At 43.0% G+C, this 12321-nt stretch overlaps 1 protein-coding gene across 6 annotated transcripts in view; it reads right to left on the bottom strand.

Annotated features, from left to right (window-relative positions):
- Positions 1–12321, bottom strand: part of npas3 (neuronal PAS domain protein 3) — a 1076641-nt gene that overhangs the window by 686554 nt on the left and 377766 nt on the right. The window lies entirely within an intron of this gene.

The following is a 12321-nucleotide window of genomic DNA, read 5'->3' as shown; positions in this document are numbered from 1 at the left end:
TGAAGAGGTCGGGAGTATTGAAAACAAGGGGCTTGGGGGAGATATTTTTTAAAATGGTTGTGAACGTTAAAATATATGGGACTTCACTTAATAGGATGCTCACTGGTTAGCATGCACAGGCTGGGCTGAAAGCTTGTTTCCATGATGCATAATTCTATAATTCTATGACCTAATCCTTTGTTGGTCCAGGAATGCCCATTGATGGGCATTCATTAACTTAATTTTCCCCAAAATGTTTTAAATGAATACCAATGGAGATAAAGTAAATGGATGCCTATTTAAAATAGAAAATACAACAGGCAGACAAATGCAACCAATATTGTCCCAAGAATGACCCAAATAGAAGTTATTATTTTATTATTGCATATCATTCCAAATAGTCATTTTCAGTTGCATGGTGCTAAAATAAATAGTACTAGGGAATTTAGTTCCTCGGTAATAATGAATCTTATGGGTAAGATCCTTTCTCTAGAATTTGGAGGATTTGAACACCAGAAGACAGATCCTCAAACCTGAAATTTATTATCCAAATGAATCAGTAATCTTTAACAGGACCACTAAGCTCACTACGCTTGCTATCATTCTTTGCCCTGTTGTATACTGAAGCACATATTATGACTGAATAAATCCTTCAGCAATATATCCAGTAACATGCAGAGACTGATCATAAAGATCTGATCAGTCTATCAGTAAACAAGTCCAAATACAATAACATTTAATCTGTATTCCTGAAAAATTGGCTAAAGGCAACTTAACTAGCTGTTGAGAACATCTGGTGTAGAGTTCCTCTGTTTCATTACAAGACATTTACTATCTGCCACAAGAAGCAGCTTCACACTTCACTCTGAGAGCAGAGCTAATTGAAAGGTCTTTCCCTGGTACCAGGAGGTAATTAACTGGAGAATGCTTGGAACAGAGACTTCACAGAGGTATACAATTTTGAGACAGCTCTCCAAAAGCTCATAACAAAAACATTCACAAGTTGATTTAAAAACTTTTCATGGAGCCAGCACTAACACAATTATTTCAGAAAGCCTTTTTGTCAGAAGTGTAGGGCAAACTGATACCCAAGAAAGGTTGTAAATTCTGCTTAATATCAAAGACAAATGGGATTCCCTACCATTTCTCAATACTCTTCTCAAGGTGCGGCTTCTATTGTTATTTGATGAAAAATAAAATACATTTTAAGGTTTGAAGACTTGAAACTTTAAATTTGCAATCAGGCTTAATTTGTTCAGATAGCTTATGGGAATTCTAAGTAAATCTGCCAAATGCATTAAGGCTGGGGACTCCAAGAGAATTTATAAATTGGAGGACTAACTCAAAAAAGTGCAAAGCACCAGACAATTCTGAGTCAAGTTTGTAAAAACATTCAATTGAGTAGCAAAATTTTTAAGCCTTCTATGATTGCACTTGAATGTAAAATTAATTGTAAAATACACACAAGAGCTTTCATGTCCATGGTATTTTGTACAAACTTTAATTAGCCAGTTCCTTTTGCAATTGGCTTTGATGTATGAATTACATAAAGACCATATGTATGGCATCAATCCATGTGCACTGTCCAAATCTTGGCTTCTTTATGAAATTGAATCATCAATAATTGACAAGTGATGAGAACTACATGCAGGAAAGCTCAGCTTTAGATCAGAAACAGCCCTGAACCTGTGCAACTTGGAAGGAATATCAGCAAAACAACAATTTTCCCAACATACTGTATGTCAGTAATATTAAACCTGATTCTGATTACGATTATGATCACTTGTAGTTTTCACAAGGAATCATTTGGAGCTAAGCATACTTAATTTTGCTAACAGACAACAGCAGCTTGAAGTCTTGTGCTATGTTTTCATGAAAGTTGAGATCAAGTTTGCATTCATTTCTACTAACAATTGCTGCTTTAATGGGAGTCCACAACAAAAAGAAGGCAAAGAAGAAACAACTTGCTGGATGAGAACAAAAGTTAGGGTGGGCTGGGAAGGACTTCTACGTTGAAGGCTAATGTTTTCAATGCTACACCAAGGCAAATTTCTAAAGAGAGAACTTCAGCCGTTCAGCTGTACCTGCACAGGATTGCTTGCAGAGCATAAACTCACCAGTATTCTGTTCCATGGAGAATACCACAGATGCTCCCTGATCAAACACTGAAGAATTTCCTTCTACTGGAATAAAGAGCCCAAGGCGTATAGATTTGCCAGAAATTCAGACCTTCTGAAGGCTGTTAACTGAAAATGTTAACTTTGTTTCACCCTCACAGATCTTGCCTGGCCTATTGAGTATTTTAGCATTTTCTGTATTTGCTTCACATTTCCAACATCTGCTGTTTATTTTTCTCTCTTCAAGTGAAAAAATACTATTTCCATTTGGAATCTAATAACATTGCTATCATACTCCACATATTTCTCATATATACCAGGGTGCAAAAAAGTTCCTTGCTCTTGCGAAACTCAGAGTAAACAGCATATATGATAATAAAAGACAATAAATTCCTTGGCGTTATCACTTCAGAGGATCTGTACTGAATCCAGCACATATCCGATCAAAACTTTCCATGGAGGACTTCCAGACCATTCGGACTGACCGGAAGTGCACCGAGAGCGGTAAGCGTGAAGGAGTTGGGGGCTTACTGTTCTGGTTAATAATGGATGGTGCAATCCGGGTCATATTACGATTGAGGAACGTGTTTGTAGACCGGATATTGAACTTTCTGCTGTTGGACTCCGGCCATATTCCACCAAGGTACAACACTGGGCGTCATGGGAGGTTGTTCCTGCCTGTAGCCATCGAACTTTGCAGCTCCTCCCGTGGAGGGTCAGACACCCTGAGCCAATAGGCTGGTCCTGGACTTATTTCCATCTGGCATAGTTTGCATTTTGTTGTTTGATTGTTTGTAGTTTTTGTATTGCTATATTTATGCTCTATTCTTGGTTGGTGTGGCTGTAACGAAACCCAATTTCCCTCAGGATCAATAAAGTATAACTATCTATCTATTCACCCATGCCATTACAAAGATGGCAAGGCAGTGCCTCTACTTTCTTAGAAGTAGATTCCGCATGTCATCTAAAACTGTGACAAACATCTATAGGTGCACAGTGGAGAGAATCCCATCTGGTTGCATCATGGAAGCACCAATGCCCATCATCGGAAAAGCCTACAAAAAGTAATGGATACAGCCCAGTACTTCACAGGAAAAGCCCTCTCCACTGCTGAGTACATCTACAAGCAGCACTGCCACATGGAAGCAACATCCATCATCAAGGACCCCCACCATCCAGTACATGTTCTTTGCTCACTGATGCTACTGGGAAGGAGGCACAGGAACCTTAGGTCCCACACCACTAGGTTCAGGAACAGTTATTACCCTTCAACTATCAGGCTCCTAAACCAGCATGGATAACTTTACCCACCTCAACATTGAATTGATTCCACAACCCATGGACTCACTTTCAAGGACTCTACAACACATGTTCTCAATATTATTTGTTACTTTTTTTATTTTTAATTTTTTTATTTGCACAGTTTGTCTTTTGCACGTTGGTTGTTTGTCCATCCTTGTGTGTAGTTTTTCATTGATTCCGTTGTATTTCTTTGCACCTACTGTGAAGCCTGCAAGAAAATGTATCTCAGGGTAGTACACGTTCAAGTTGAAGTTCAGGTTTATTGTCATTCACCATACAACTCAATGAAACATTTCTCAGGGACCAAGGTGAAAAGCACAGTACATGTATCACATACAGCACATAAATAATATTAACACAGTGATATTAATACGATATTATTCTGATGTAAAAGTTGACATAAAGTGAAACTATGACATTTAGTTAAGTATACAACAGCATACTGCTACTGGCACTGACATAAATAATAAGTACTGGGAGTCAGCACAGTGTTTAGAAGTCTCACAGTCTGGGGAAAGAAGCTGTCACCCAGCCTAACAGTCCTTGTTTTCACATTGCAGTCCCTTCTGCCTGATGATAGGTGGTCAAAGACATTGTGGGGCAGATGGGAGGGGTCCTTGACAATGCCGGGGGCTCGACAAATGTAGCACTTCTGGTACATATCTGGGATGGAGGGTGGGGGGGACAGAGACCCCGATGCTTCTCTCAGCAGTCCTCACAATCCACTGCAGGGTCTTGTGATCAGATGCCTTGTAATTTCCACACTAGATGGTGATACAGATGTTCCGATGGAATGTAGTTAGAATGGGGTGGGAAACCTCGCACACTTCAAACGCCTCTGGAGGTGGAGGTACTTCTGTGCTTTCCTATCTAAAGAGGTGGTGTTGAGGGACCAGGTGAGATCATTTGTGATGTGCACTCCAAGAAACTTGGTCCTCCTGACTTTCTCCACTGAGCAGCCATTGATGTGCAATAGGGAGTGGTCAGCCTGCACCTTCCTGAAGTCCATAATCATCTCTTTAGTCTTGTCCACATTGAGACTCTAGTTTTTGTGTTTGTACCAGTCCATAAGCCACTCTACCTCCTCTCTGTTTGCCAACTCATCGTTGTTGCTTATGAGGCCAACCACTGTTGTGTCACCAGCAAACATAATGATGTGGTTAGAGCTGGAACTAACTCTCTGAGGGCAATGGTGCTCAGCATGATGGAACTAGAGATATTACTGCCAACGTGGACTGTCTGAGGTCTCTACGTCAAGAAGTTCAAGCTCCAGTTACAGAGGGAGACATTGAGAGCCAGCAAAGATAGTTTACCCACCAGCTTCTGAGGAATGGTCAGGTTGAATGCCGAACTGAAGTTGATCAACAGTATTCTGATGTTGGAGGCACCATTCGTTAGATGGGACAGGACTGAGTAGAGGCAGAAGCTGTTGTGTCCTCAGTGGACAGATTCGGGCAATATGTGAACTGGTAGGGGTCCAATCTAGTGGGAAGGCAGGATTCAAGGCAGTTCATGACCAGTTGCTCAAAGCTCTTCTTTATTACTGAAGTCAGTGCCACTGGATAGTAGTCGTTAAGGCAGGTTACCATCAGACTCTTGAGCACTGGGATGACGGTCTTCTTCTTCATGTGCCTTGCGTGTTATACGCATGGGCGATCATGGCACTCCACATCAAACGATCCCTCGCAGTGTCAATGATATCTCGCGCACTGAGATCTGTTAGTTCTTTCACAGTGTCCATATATTTTCTTCTTTGCCTTCCTCTTCCACGTTTCCCAGGCATACGGCCTTGTACTGTAAGGCATTCTATTTCTCCCTTTCTGATGACATGGCCCAGGAATTTAAGTTTCCTCTCATTTAATGTTCTCATTAAAGATCTTTTTGTATGGGCACATTGAAGTACTGTCTCGTTAGTTACCCCATCTCTATATGATATTTTCAGCATTCTTCCAAGAAACCACATTTCTGTTGCTTCTAAATTTCTTTGGAGTTCTGGTGTTATAGTCCATCTTTCGGAAGCATACAGCAAGATTGACCAGATGTAACATTTTAGTAGCCTGAAGCCTGATTTATACTTCTGCATTATCTGGACACCATAACCTTCACAAGTGACTCACGCGCGTTGTGAGCATTTATACTTGTGCATTGGTGTGTCTGCGTCGCTCTGCAATTCACGCATGTCATGCATGCGCACTCACCTGCCCATGCAAGGCTTCATGGTCATGGTAGTCTTTCTCGGGGTAAACGAGACACGAGCGTCTTTTTCGTAAAAGCGAAATGTGTCCACCATAATTTCGGAGGTCTGTAAAGCCTTATGGAAATTATTGCAGCCAGAGTTCCTTCCCTGCCCTTCAGTCATCCAATGGGAAACTATTGCAGTGTAGGATGAAATGCGATGTTACCAAGCGGACCAATCACAGCTGTTGCGTTCTGCATTGCCGCAATGCGCGGTTACATTTTGGGAGAGGTGCGCGTCGCAGCAATGCAGGCTCTCGCGTAGGGTTCCGCGTTGGCTTTGTGTAGGGTTTGCGGCGACGTAGTACTTACGGCGACGCGTTGACGCAGAAGTATAAATCAGGCTTAACCCTTGTTGTCATAGAAATATGTCAGTTGGTAAAAATGGGTTTCATTTTTTGGAAGTTGGTTTTGGCAATGGCAATTCTTCTTTTTATTTCTACTTTACTTCCAGCATCTTGTGATATAAAACTACCAAAGGCAATTAAAGCTGGTCTTTTGTTCAATCTCTTGGTTACCGATGTACAATTGGCTGTTGGGAGTATCCTGCTGTTTTGATATTACCATTTGATATTGATTTTTGATGGTGGCAGCTTAAAACCTGTAGGGACAGTGGACTGTTTTAGAGAGATGTTAATTGCCAGTGATAATATCTGCTCACTGAACTGCAAAGTCTCTCAGCATCCGACCAGGTATGTTGTCAGGGCCTGCATGTCACAATGGCGGGGCATTGGGAGCAAGGGTGGACCCAAATGCAAGACACATCTTGTGAGGTTACTTAAATTTAGTTTATTGACAGAAGCAGGAATAGCGAACAGGATAAAGACTCAGGACTACGACTAGGCTGGGACCAAGGGTCTGGGCTTGGACTTGGAATCGGAATCGGCTCCCAGAACTAGAGGAGACATGAAGAGGCTAGGATATGGACTCCGAGCCAGAGACTGGGCAAGGACCCAGTACCTGGGTCTTGCCTCAGGCTTGGACCCCAGAACCAGGCAAGGACATGACATGACATGGGCTAGGGAGAGGAGGAACATGGGAACATAGAGCCTCGGTCTCAGGAGAGCAGGTACATGGAACCATAGACACATACACAGAACACAGAGTCGGGACCCCTCCTTGGGTACAGGACATAGGGCTGGGACTCACGCACTGAACAGAGAGCCGGGATTCCTCCTTGGGTACAGGACATAGGGCCGGGACTCATGACCCTCCGTGGGGCAATGGCAAGACGTCCTGACTTACCCCATGGAGGTGAGAACAAGACAAGACAGAACATGACCCCCTGCGGGGCAATGGCAAGACGGCCTGACTTACCCCACGGAGGTGAGGAGCAGACAAGACAAAACATAACCCCCCACAGGGCAACAGCAAGATGGCCTGACTTACCCCACAGAGGCGAGGACAAGACAAGACCAACACGAATGGACACCAGACAGTACCTATCTAGCTTCAGCGATGGAACTAAACCGAAGTGCAGGCGGGGGCTGCAAACGAGGGCTAGAGGGGAGAGGGGCAGAGAAGGGATTCAGACGAGCGGGTAGGACAGGGATCACGGACTGCCAGGGCCAGGACTTGACTCAGAACTGGGAAGCAGCCAGGGACAGGACTTGATTTGGTGCTTGAATGCCACCGGAGCCAGGACTTGACTTGGAGCCTCCGGGTAGTGGCGAGCTCTCGACTCAACCCGGGAACAGTAGACAGCGGTTCTTGATTCCCTCCGGCGGGTTAACTGACGGACCCACCTTGATAAGGAAACTTTGCAGGCTCACTTCGGCGAGGTAACTGGACAGGGTTGCTCTGGTGAGGAAAGGCGAATTACCGGCACTCGTTTCGGCAGAGACTAGGCTTGCTCCGGCCAGATGACATTGGCACGCCATGACTTTGCAGACGCTCTCACACCGAACGGCTGAAAGCCGGAGACTATAAACTACCGGTTCAGCCGACTGTTAGTTGCCTCTAATCACCAAAGTCGAGGGACACGGGAAAACAGGGAATTAACGGTCCGGATCATAACATAAACAAACCAAATTTAAAGGGACCCCGATGCGGACCATGACACTGCAGCTTTGAGCAAATTGAAGCTGACTAGGGGGGGTGGGGCCTTCCTCGCCGGCACATCATTCAGTGCATGAAACCATGCATAAAAGGCATTCAACCTATTAGGAAGGGAGGCATCACTGTCATCGACATGCAGTGTGGCCTGAAAGTCCGCTCTAGTCTGAATGCCTGCCATATTTCTCACATGTGTAGATTCCTTGTGTATAGTCCTATTTCGCCTCCTGCTGGTGTGGGTAAGTGCAGCTCTTGCACACCTGAGAGCTGTCTTATCCGCAAAACTGAAGATAGCTTCCCATCCTTTCAGCAGTGACCGGACCTCTGCTGTCATTAGTGGCTTCTGATTAGCCCAAATGGCGATGGATTTAATGACAGAGTTGTCCTCTGCACACTGCATATAGCCAGTCATAGATCCTGCATGTTCATCAATGTTTATATAATGATCATAGGTCGTATGGTGACATATGTGTACTTGGATCATAAACTTACTTTGAACTTTAATAAATACAATGACAAGTGCAAAACAACAGATTAATGGCAAGATTGTAGTACAAACTGAAGAAGTGGATAAGAAATGGACAGTTCAAATTAGGATTTGATACACTTGACACCAAAGAGATGTGAAAGAGGTGACTGGTTCAGAAGTCTGATAACAGTGGGGAGGAAACTGTTCTTAGGTCCGAGGAACACTCACAATGCGCTGGAGGAACTCAGCAGGTCAGTCAGCATCAGTTGAAAAGATTAGTCGATGTTTCGGGCTGAAACCTGGGGTTTCCTTTGACAACAGCATCTGCAGATTATTTTGTGTTCTTAGGTCTGATTGGCTGGACTTTACCTTATCCAAGAAGGTAGAAAATGGAAAAGGAATGAACAGGGTAGCGTGCATTCTTGATGATACTATTAGCCTTCCTGATGAATATGAACTGGATGGTAGGAAGTGACAAGCCTCAGATGGACTGGGTAATGATTACCACTCGTTGTAGGTTCAGTTGGTCCAGAACAGAGCGGTTGCCATACCAGGCTGAGATGCAACTGCTCAGAATACTTTCTATAGCGCATCCTTGGAAGTTCAAGAGTATCTTAGTGGACAAGCCAAATCTTCTCAGAGTTCTTTGTATTTCTTGTATATGTGTGTGTGTATATATATATATATATATATATATATATATATACACACACACACACATACACACATATACACACATACATACACACAGTATATTTTGAAACAAAGAGATGTTTAATCTGGATGGTAAATCCCCCAACTTTCCACAATAGCAGTTATAGTTGGTTAGCAAATGGAAGCAACAATATAGGCAAAGACCTCTGCTTTCTGATAGTGCTATGATTGGGTGCTCGAATTTTGACATTGAATCATGGAATTGTAGAACATGGAAACAGGACATTTGGCCCTTCATATCCATGTCAACCATCATGGACCCATTTATATTAATCCCATCTTCCAACACTTGGCCCGTAACATTTTATTCCCAAGAAATTTAAGTGCCCATACTCTCGCAGGCAGTATATTCCAGGCACTAATCAGTCTCTGGGTGAAAAAGGTCACTGTGAAGATCCAATCTAATCTTTTATCCCTTACTGTCATCTAGTTTTATCTACTTCTAATACATCAAAATTTTTCCTGCAATCTACCCTATCTATACCCCCTTATAATTTTATATATCTCAATCATGTATCCTCTTAACGTCCTCCCGTTCTATGGAAAATAGATCTCGACTCTCCATTCTCTCTGCATAATTGGAACATTCCACCATATGCAATATCCTTGTGAATCTCCTCTGCAATCTCAGCAGTACTGTCTTTTCTCTAGGCTGGTGGTAACAGAACTGCAATTAGTTCTTCAGATGAGATCTGACCAATGTTTTCTAAAATTGGACCATAACCTCCCTGCTCTTGTATTTAATTCCCTGACTAATGAAGGCTAGCATCCCATATCCCTTGTTAACCACATTATTGAATGTACTGTCACCTTCAAGGCTCTTTAGGCTTGAACACCATGTCGGTCCCTTCCATATACGGCATCTGTCTAGCTTCAACAGTACTCCCAAGACACATCATCTCACATTTATCTGGACTAAAATCCATCTGTCATTTCTCAGCTCATATCACCATGTTGTCCCTGTACTCTCCATTATTCAGGTAGGGAACCAGGGATAATCCTGGAATCTATAGACCAGTGAGTCTCACATTAGTGGTAGGAAATTACTGGAGTAAATTGGTAGCAATAGGATTTATGAGCATTTAGAAAACAGTGGCCAAAAGGGACAGCCATCATGACTTTTTGCAGAGTTGTGTCTTCCTAACTTGATTGAGTATTTTGAGAAGATGCCAAGGGGGATTGATGAAGGTAGAGCTCTGGTTATTGTCTACATGGATCTTAGTAAGGGGTTTGGCAAACTCCCTCATGGAAGGCTCATCAAGAAGCGTTAAGATGCATGGGATACATGGTAAGTTGGCCGTTTGGATTCTGAACTGGCTTGCCTATAGAAGACAGAGGGTAGTGGTCAAAGGGACTAATTCACTGGAGGTCTGTGATTAGCAGTGTTCCACAAGGATCTGTACTGGGACCTCTGCCATTTATGAAGTATGTAAATGACCTGGATGAAAATGTAGATTGGTTGGTTAGTAAGTTTACAGATAATACGAAGGTTGGTGGTGTTGTGGATAGCACAGAAGACTGAGAAAAGTCAGCAGGATAGAGATATGTTGCAGATATGGGTGGAGAAATGATAGATGGAGGTTAGCCGGCCAAATGAGAAGTGTTGCACTTTGGAAGGTCAAATGTATAGAGACAGCACACTGTTAAGGGAAAACCCCTAAAACTGTTGATGAGTACAGAGACCTTGGCGCTCCCTGAAAGTGGTGACACAGGTTGATCGGGTGCTTAAGGTGGCAAATGGCACGCTTGCCTTTATTAGTCGAGGCATTAAGTTCAAAAGTCAGGAAGTTATGTTGTAGCTTTATAAAACTCCAGTTGGGCTGCATCTGGGTTATTGCATACAGTTCTGGTTGCCTCATTATAGGAAGGATGTCAAGGCTGTGAAGAGGGTGCAGAAGAGGTTTACCAGGATGCTGCCTAGATAGAGAGCATGTGCTATAATGGGAGGTTGTACAAACTTGAGTTGTTTTCTCTGGAGGGACAGAGGCTGAAGGGAGGTCTGATAGACATTTATATGATTATGAGAGGTGTATATGGAGTAGACAGACAGTATCTTCTTCCTAGCATTGCAACACCTAATACCAGAGGGCATGCATTTAAGCTGAGAGAGGTACGTTCAAAGGAGATGTGAGGGGCAGGTTTATTTGGCACAGTAAGGGTGCTTGGAGTGCGCTGCCTGAGTTGGTGGTAGAGGCAAATATGTTAGGGGCATTTATGATACATTTAGATAGATACATAAATGTGAAGGAAATGAAAGGATGTGGACATTGTGTAGGCAGAATGAATTAGTTTAGTTGGATATTCGATTACTAATTTAACTGGTTCAGCACAACATTGTGGGCCGAGGGTCTGTTGTTTTGCTGGACTGTTCTGTGTTCTACCCACACCATCAACAACTTCACCAATATTTGCACCATCTGCAAATGCATAATGCCTCCAATACAAAGAGTAAGGGTTCCAGCAATTATCCCATGAAATGTCACTCATCACAGGCATCCAATCACAAAAATATCCCACCACCATTATCATCTGTCTACTACTACCAAGCCAATTTTGGATCCAATTTACCAACTTATTCTGGATCCCAAGGGACCTAGACTCTTTGATGAGTCTTTCATTTGGGTCCATGCTCAGAACTTTATTAAAGTCCATATAAACCTCATCATTACACTTTGTTAACGCTTCAAAAAAAAATCCATTTAGCTTGGTCACACTAAACCTATCCTTGACAACATCAGTCTGCCTATCTCTGATTAGTCACAGCTTTCCCAGTGATCAATAATCAAGTCCCTCTGGATCTTTCCAATAACTTCCCTACTATTGATGTTAGGCTCACACGTCTATAATTACCAGGCTTTTAACTGCTGTCCTGAAAAGAGGGACCAGATTTGCCATCCTCCAGTCACCTATTACCTCAATTCTAGCCAGTAGAGATGAAAAAATCTCAGAGCCCCAGCAATCTTAAGTGTCTCCTCAAAAAACAACTCTATATCAATTAGAGAAATACCAGTTCCACATCATTTCCTGCCTAGGTTACATAATTTCACCTCAAGGCATAACTGTAGACCTAGGAAAAGTGCATGCAGTGGTTGAATGGCCATGACTGTGCTCACTCAAACAGTTACAACACCTCTTGGGCTTCTCCATCTTCTACCACCATTTCATGAGAAACTACAGCCATTCTCAGCTCCCTCACCAAGTCACCTACCTCACAGATAACCTGGTCTGCTGCTGCAGACCACACTTTTGAGGAGCTCTTCACCTCTGCTCCTATTCTCCACCATCCAAATCCACCTGGATCTTTCATGGTAGAGATAGACCCATCTGATTTGGGCACTGGGGCCATCCTCTCCTAGCGAGGGCCGAACAGAAAGACACACCCTTGTACTGTCTTCTTGCACAAGTTTAATTCTACACAGCAACATTATAGAATAGGAGACAGGGAGCTAC

This window comes from Mobula birostris, chromosome 1 (genome assembly GCF_030028105.1).
Source record: "Mobula birostris isolate sMobBir1 chromosome 1, sMobBir1.hap1, whole genome shotgun sequence".
NCBI classification, from domain to species: Eukaryota; Metazoa; Chordata; class Chondrichthyes; order Myliobatiformes; family Myliobatidae; genus Mobula; species Mobula birostris.
This window is presented reverse-complemented; position numbering and strand designations above follow the sequence as displayed.